Below are 8,710 nucleotides of genomic sequence, written 5' to 3'. Positions count from 1 at the left end.
TTTATTGTAATTTAATTGGCTTGCGGATTGAGTCTTTGAGTCTCTTTCACATAGACAATAATCTACAGCAATGCATGTATGGTATATCTTAGGGCCACCAATTCCAATTTGGGAAGTTCCTGGCAATTTGGGGACAGTGCATAGGGAAGATAGAGTCTGGGGAGGCAAAGGAGTTTAAGGATGTGATGCTATGCAGTCTGCCCCCCAAAGCTACAGTTTCTTCAAAGTAATGGGTAATATCTGGACTCTGGAGATCAGTTGTAATTCCTGGAGAACTCCAAGAATCCTTCAGGGGTGGCCAAACCTGGCAGGGGCTTGTGGGAATTGTAGTCCATGGGTATCTGGAGAACCACAATTTGGCTACCCCTACCCTATACTCTCATCTGCTGTAGTCAGTTATGACTCCTGCACACAGATTGTAGATGCTACATTTGAATCCAGTAGTATCTTAGACCATTTATGCACTGGAGGTTTCATGCCGGGCTGCAGGCTGGAGTTTTAGTTGTGGCAGGTTGCCCCACCTCTTCCCGCACCCACACGAGGCAGTATTTCACTGGCAGTCTTCAAGCAAAGGTTGGATACACACTTTTCTTGGATGCTTTAGGATGCTTTGGGCTGATCCTGCGTTGAGCAGGGAGTTGGACTAGATGGCCTGTATGGCTCCTTCCAACTCTATGATTCTATGATTCTATGATTTGGCCTGGTGTGCCTCATTTGCCCCCAATTTGTGCTCCTGCATGGGAGCTGGGGCAGTGGAGTTCCTAGTGCGTAAACGGTCTTAGAGAGCAACCAGATTTTCAGGGCATAAGCTTTTGACAGTCAAAACACTTTTAACTTGAAAGCATAAACTCAGAAACTCTTGTGGGTCTCTAAGGTGTTACTGGATTCAACCAGCTGTTCTACTGTATGATGATGATAATTTAATTTTAACCTGCCCTTCCCTGAAGGCTCTGGGCAAGTAACAAAATATATAAAAACAATAAAATAGCAGTAGTTGTCATAGTCAAACACTGAATACGTCTAAACCTTGAGCCTCAGTCTTTCTGGTTTGCAAACTCATGCACATCACCACAACTAGGTGAGACTCAAGATCCTAGCTGAGAGGAAAAGGAAATCATAATTATATTCCTCCACAGATACACGCATTAAGTACTCACAATGTTTGCATATTCCATTACTGTAATGCCTAGTCAACTGTACAATTTAACCCCTAAAGGTCTTGTAATCTGTGACACAAGTAAGACAAATCACAGGCACAATGAAACCATGCCCTTTGTCCTTTTCCTGAGAGACAGAGATTTAGTTAAGATAATACATTTACTCCAAATTCAGTTTTGTCAGATGAAACAGTTGCTTGGCCTTGGAACTGCTAGGCTTAGAAGAAAACTCCGCTTGCCTTGCTCCTTTGCCTTAAATGTGTGTGTGTGTGTGTGTGTATAGGGCTGAATTATGTTTGTACTTGATGAAAATGTAGTGGCAGACTGATTGAGCATCTTAAAAATTGAGAAGCAGCACTCAAAGTCACCTTACTACTAAACACTGCCTTGACAATGCAACCCCCAAAATCAAGGACGATCACTGTACAGTCCCCTGGTCATCCCATATTAAGCACTCATTTGGAAGTATATTCTCTTCAACTCAGTAGATCCTGCTTTGGAGTAAACATGCTAAGGACTGAACTTCAAACAAGCTGGGCAACCTACAGAAGGGGCCTGGAGATTTTTTGGGATTACAACTGATCTTCAGACTTCAGAGGGGTGTTCCTCAGGAGAAAATGGTTGCTTTGGAAGGCGGATTCTATGGCATTATAGCCCGATGAGGACTGTTATGACATTATGTGTATAAAGTGCCATCCAGCCTCAGCTGACTTATGGCAATCTCATGGATTTTTCAAGGCAAGAGATGCCCAGAGGGGGTTGCCCTTGCCTGCCTCTGTGTAGCAATGTTGGTATCCCTTGGTGGTCTCCCATCCAACTACTAACTAGGGTTGATTCTGCACTTACTTTGTTTATTCCGTTGTGGATCCTGCCGAATTCAGATCCATTTGAACTCAGGTCTTCCTCTATCTTCCCCCTCCCCATTGAATCAGAAAGTGTTCTGCACTTGATTGGGGAAGCTCAGAGCAGGGAGGGGAACCAAGTGCAGCAGGAGCCTCTTTCTTTTCTTGAACGAGGGCGGGGGGGGGGGGGGAAGGATTGGAGACAACAGAGGACGGGGGAGAAAACCAAGAAGCAAATCTCTGCTGAGAAAAGTTAAGGCTTCTAGAGAGCAGTCACTTCATGACAAGCCTTGCAACCGGGAACCAGGAAGACAACTGATGCCCTGATCAATCAGTGAAGACTGCTTTGCTACAGCGGTGAAGACATGAGGCAGCAAGTTAATTCACAAAAAGCAGAGCGCTGCACTTCCTGATGCCGGTTTTCAAATATTGAGGCTTATAACCACTCCAGGATATCCCGGGGGTAAGGTAGGATCACCACGAATCAATCATGCTTGTTGCAGAGAGAAAATGTAAAGAGTCCAAAATCAAAATGCAAATCGAATTCAGTCTAGACAGGAGGGATTCATTCGAACTGGGACTGGGTAAAAAGCCCTGTGCAGATTATACCTAGGGCCAATCCTGCTTAGCTTCCAAGATCTATCCTGGGATGTCCAAGTCTGGGTTATAACAGTATAATGCTATAATAGCATTCAATTGCCAATCTTTTACAAAATGAAAAAGGTGCAGGGGGTGTTACTCTGAAAAGAGCCCCCGTAATAGGAGGCCGTTTTTGAGTAGACACCTCCACATGCCTGGCAATATCTGGCACTGTGCAAAATGGTATACACACAGAAACCAGACTGACCGCTGCTTGATATAGAAAGTCATTGGATTCAGTTTTTGGTCAAGGGGTTTAGGCTGGACTCCATCTTGTCTGAGATTGCAAGAACAGGATGGACAATTCCAGATATTTCCTAACCCAGATGGGTGACCTATATGTTCAACAAAAACATATAGACAGTATACCTCAGGGTCTTTGTTTATTAGTTCTCTAAGCGAAGTTGCCCTAATGGATTAGACCAAAAGTTCATCTCTTGTCCTGCACTCTGTTTCGGTCTCTATGTAGAGAGGAATTTTTAAAAATGTGATCCAACACCTACAGGCTGAAGAAATAGCATCCAGGAAAGACTTTGCCAAATGATTTTGCTAACCAATTACACTGTTTCCACACTAGCAATATTGTTTGGATTTGCATTTTTAAAGGGTCGACTTTTTTGTCCATTTCAGCACTAAAATTTGTTTCTTCAGGCACAGTCCCAAACTGCCCCCTCGCTTCCCCACACCAAAGGAATCCCCAGAAAACCAGATTTCAACTTTTCAAGCAGGGTCTAACAGGGTCTAATTCAGGGCTGCCCAATGCAGAAATGCGTGCAATTGGATTTTTTGTCGCGCTTGCCATTTTAAGTCATTTGGGAACGCCCCTCTTCACTGTCTTCCCTCCTCCCTCCCTTCCTTCTGAAAAAATCTGCCCTTTTGTAAAAAGAGAGAGGTGATCATGTGATAACGCTGTTTCTTAAATTTTATAAAAAGCAGTCCTGCAGTCTTTCACAGCAATGTTATAACTCAGGTTTTAAAAAAACATACACGCAGGATACTTTGGAGAAAGGGAGGGAGGCAAGTGCACAGAATGGTTGGATTAAGGAGCGCAATGAAAACAAAGGTGCAAGCAGGCAGCATTTGGCAAAGAACACATTTTTTGGAAAAGGTTAGGGGAGCGAAGCACGATGGAAGGTTGCCCCCATTGGACTCAATGATGAAAGCATGTTGTGAGTTTCAGCCTGGGAAATAAAGGGACGAAAACCCAAATGCGGAAAGGCTACAGTCGACTTGCAGCATCCAAAGAAAATCCAAAGCGGGACCGAAAGAAAGTATATCTTCTAATGAGGAAATGGCCTTACAGTGGAAGATTAGCTGTGCACACAACTTAAAGTGAGACGGCCTTTGGAGGCACAAACGCAGCCGAAAGTTAACGGCCTCAACACGTCACAACCAGAGGCCAGCCGAACTGTGCAGTGTTCTTTTGCTGGCCGATAGAGGGGCACAGCCATCTTTCAAACGTGGCCGTCTGCCCCCCATTCAAGACCACAAGAATGGGTTGCCTTCCCCGCAGCAAGTACATGGCCTGTTCCCTCTCTAGACCTTGCTCATTAGAATAAACTTGTTAACTCACTTTTGAGGCCGACCACAATTAGTGTCTCTAATTGGCTTACGAAGAGTGCTGCACGTGTGTATCCGGCTTTTCACTTAACTTGTTTGTTTTATTAAAGTCTTCATATGGATGACTGGTCACAAGAGAAACGTGTTTTTCCGAGTCTGCTTATTAGGAAGGAAAGGGCTGTAGAATACTGATCAGATCCTTCCAACAAGGAAGAGCTGGTGTTTCTCCCTGCCCCATGAGCCTGGTTCGAGGGGATAACATGGAGAGAAGAATGATGCAAGCTGCTCTGAGCCCCCATTGGGGAGAAAAGGTGGGCTAGAGAGGAATTAAATAAATAAATACCAACATATGTTGTTGCAAATTCAAGTAGATAATCCTTGTACAACCAGGAAAACAATTACCAACCAAGTACCTGTCAGTTACAGCAGGAAAAAACAGAGTGGGGGAGATGCATTTGACAATGACATTTTAGTTAATATTTATCTTTCTATTTGGGGCCTACAATAGTCAAGTGTACTGTTATTTCTTTACTCATGCAACATGCTGTAAAGTGTCTCTGCCATGTTTCTACTAATTCAAGTAAGTATTTATATAATTATTATATAATTATAATCATTATTTTATTTAACCCGCCCTTCCCGATTGGCTCAGGGTCGGTAACAACAAGGTTTACATGGACTGAACTTTTGGATTAATTTATATTAATTCAATAAACTTAAATTAAATGATATTCTTCAGCCACCATTAACCTCATAAAGATTGCTGGAATTTGTTTTTTGTTGGGCGGTTGGTGTTTTAGCAAATGGTATTGTGGGTAGGGAGGCCAGCATTTCTTGGTGTTAATTTCCCGACCTCAACCACAGGCCTGGCGGAACAACTCCGTCTTGCAGGCCCTCTGGAACTTTTTAAGGTCCCGGAGGGGCCTGATCTCTCCGGACAGAGGTAGGGGGCAGGACTGAGAAGGTTCTGACTCTGGTCGATTGCAGTTTTACTTCTTTTGGTCTGGGGATCCTGAGCAGTTACGGTTTGCTAGATCTTAGTGCTCTTTGGGGGGGGGGGGGCGTAGTGGAACTGATATCCCAGCCGGCAGTGGGCCCAGGACGCAATGACAAACTAAGCTGCCGGGGGGGGGGGTGACTTCCCCTTTCCCTTCCCTTCCCTTCCCTTCCCTTCCCTTCCCTTCCCTTCCCTTCCCTTCCCTTCCCTTCCCTTCCCTTCCCCCTTCTCCCCTTTCAAAGCCCACTGGATAAATATATCCAATAATACATTTTATTTCAGTCGCCCCCAACTGGTTTAGGTGAAAGGGGGCCAGATCCTTGAAGGGTAGATCATCCCGCAGTTTACAGCAGTGAGGCCAGCATTTTATTCATTCATTCTTTTGTGTATATACTATCCCTCCCTATGACGTCTCGGAGCAGGGTTGGTCTTGAGGTTCCATCAGGGCCTTGACTTGGTGGAAGGCCTGGTGAAACAGCTCTGCCTTGAATGGAATTTGCGGATGTTTCACTTTGTCCAAAGCCAATGTATATGTTTTTTATTATCTTTTCCCAAGGAGCACAAAGCGGCATCCATTTCTTCTACCCATCAATTTAGTTCTCACAACAATCCAGTGAGGTAGGTTTGATGAGCGAACAGCCTGGCCTAAATTCCCTGAGGCAGTCATGCTTAAAAATCCTGCCTCTACTCCAGGGCACTGCGCCAGTCCAACCTTGTGTGAATCCAAACGATTATCAGCCAATCACAGCACAAGGAACTTCGGAAAGGAGTGTCAGGCATTTATTTGGCTACCTCGTTAGAGGTTGGGGAGTTGGCTTAAGGAAGAATACTTATTTAATGGTACAAATAAGCATCCGGTTATCCCTATCTGGGTTGGGTATTTTATGTGAAAAGAAAAGAGCATCCTTGAACCTGTGGAGGTGATCAGCTGTCCAGAGAAACAGGAATCAAACTCCCACTCAGGGGTTATTCGCGACATTTGAGAACCAGCTTTAATTGATTTATCAAAATCATCCACGCATCATATTTACCTTATTAAATACTTTATTTTCTGTTAAATAAACCTTGGTTGTTCATCTGTGTCTTGTCTGTCAAATCCAACATCTAAGAATTGCACATATTAGTACAGCCTTGGGCAACCTGGTGTCCAAATTAGAGACCAATCTTAATTTTAAAGTTCATGTCCCTCTTTTTATTTGATTATGGGCAGCTGGGGCATCGTGAATCTATAAGGAGAGGCCAGAATGAGAGATTAGTTATTCTTCAATCCAGAAGGCAACAGCCTCAGAGCCTCCCCCCCCCCCATAGCTTCCACAGTCACCTATTGAATGTCAAGGCAGAACGGAGATTAGAACTCGATCTCCACAGGCTCTAACTCGGCCTTTCTCAACTTTTTACCATCAAGAAACCCCTGAAACATTCTTCAGGCTTTGAGAAACCCCAGAAGGGGCATGATGGTACAGAATATGGTTGTGAAGCATAGCTGTGTATATGCTTATCCAGCCCCCCCCCTTCCCACCCCGTCCAGCCCCATCATTGGCCATTTTGGGAGAGAGGCGGGTCAACATGACCATATATGTTCCAACATGTTCCAAAATGTTTTATGTAAACCGCCCAGAGCCGTAGGGAAGAGCGGCATAAAAATCTAAATAAATAAATGGTCATATTACCTGATAATTTATAAAAAAAATTTTTTAAAAAAATATGCTAAAATTAGTTAACTTAAACCCTTCCAAGGCCATCAAAAAAACTCCAAGTTGTCATGAAACCCTAGTTGAGAAAGTCTGCTCTAACTAATGCACTATATGTGGCTCATTAAAATAAATTGAGTCAAATCTACATGTATATTTCATAGGTAATAGCTATCTTAGTAGAACAAAGTGGCACCTTGAAGACCAAGAAATTGAATTCTAGGTATAAGCTTTAGTGTGCGTACACACTTGTTCAGATACATGTATCTGTATACATGTATTTGAAGAAGTGTGGATACATATGAAAGCTTATACTCAGAATTAAACTTTATTGTCCTTAAAGGTGCCTCCTGGACCGAAACTTTGTTCTGTTTCTTCACGGCTACCTACCTGAATCTATTTGAGTAGAGTGACATTTCTCTACACCAGCCTGTCTCAGCTTTTTTACCATTGAGAAACCCCTGAGGCATCCTTAAAGCTTCGAGAAACCCCAGAAGTGGTGCCATCATGCAGAATATGGTTGGGAAGCACAGCAGTGTACACACCCACCCATAGCCCGCCCCCTTCTCACCTTCTCCAGGCCCATCACTGGCCATTTTGGGAGGAGGACCAGTTAGGTTTGGTCCCAATAAATATTTAACACATTTTGGTCCCAATAAATGTTTAACACATTTTTGTAAATATATTAAATAATAATTAACTCCTACCCATTCAGGAAACCCTTCCAGGAATTTCAAGTAACCCTAGTGTTTCACAAAAACTGGGTTGAGAAAGGCTGCTCTACACTGTTCTTCCAACAATTTATTATGGACAGAAACCTAGTAAAGTAAGTTGGACAGCCATAAGATACATTTAAACACATGCTTAAGGTTCATCTTGAAACCGAATCAGCAGTAGGGGGAGCCCTATGGGCCAGCCCCACCCACGCCTCACACATTACAACATCTACTGGGCCTCAGAACCCACATTCCATGAATGGAAACCTGAACTGACCAACTTGTGGGACCAAAGCTAACAGGTAACGTTGTCATCATTCCTGTTGGAATTGTTAGATGAAAATATTATTGGAGCTATTACTGAATTCACCGTCGCTATTATATTGTATTTACTTGACGTTATTGTATCATGCTGTATTTACCTCTATGTTCTATGTAAACCGCCCTGAGTGACAAGGGAGGGCGGTACATAGAAATATAATACAATAAATAAAAATAAATAATTTATTTTGCGTGGAGCTGTATTAATTAAGGATGCATTTTGTATCAAAGATTTTATTATGAACAGAAATGGATACATTTTTATTTATTTTAGATTTTTATACCGGCCTTCCATACGACTTTCAGATTGGTGTCTGGGTCGACGTGAGAAATATGTACAGTGCAGTAATTCTGTGCAACCAGCCCTGCTTGTTGCTGTATACTAGTGTCAAAATAATCTGGTACAGTCAGGTTTCCTTACAGTATGAAGAAAGGAGGCCTTAAATTACCTTGGAGACGTGTTGAGCAAGTTTTTTTTTATAAACCTCCCTGTCCTGAAGTGACCCCAACTGGAAAGCAAAATTCTAGACTCCTATGACTACTTAGCTACTGGCTTTCGGTCCAGCTTGTAATTTAGATAAATGCTCTTTTTTATTGCTGGGATTAAAACTCACAAACAAAAAAAACCCCATCTGGCCCTACTTTCACAATAGGAAAACCTGACTCTAGAAAGTGGTATTTCTAGATTCTCCTCCCCACCCTCATCCTTTAATGCTGCTTAATAAACTAGATTCTATCTCTCTCCTTACCATTGCCCAACTTCTATTACTGCCCAGTTTATTTGTTC

Source organism: Paroedura picta, chromosome 9, assembly GCF_049243985.1.
Source record: "Paroedura picta isolate Pp20150507F chromosome 9, Ppicta_v3.0, whole genome shotgun sequence".
NCBI lineage: Eukaryota > Metazoa > Chordata > Lepidosauria > Squamata > Gekkonidae > Paroedura > Paroedura picta.
This window is presented reverse-complemented; position numbering follows the sequence as displayed.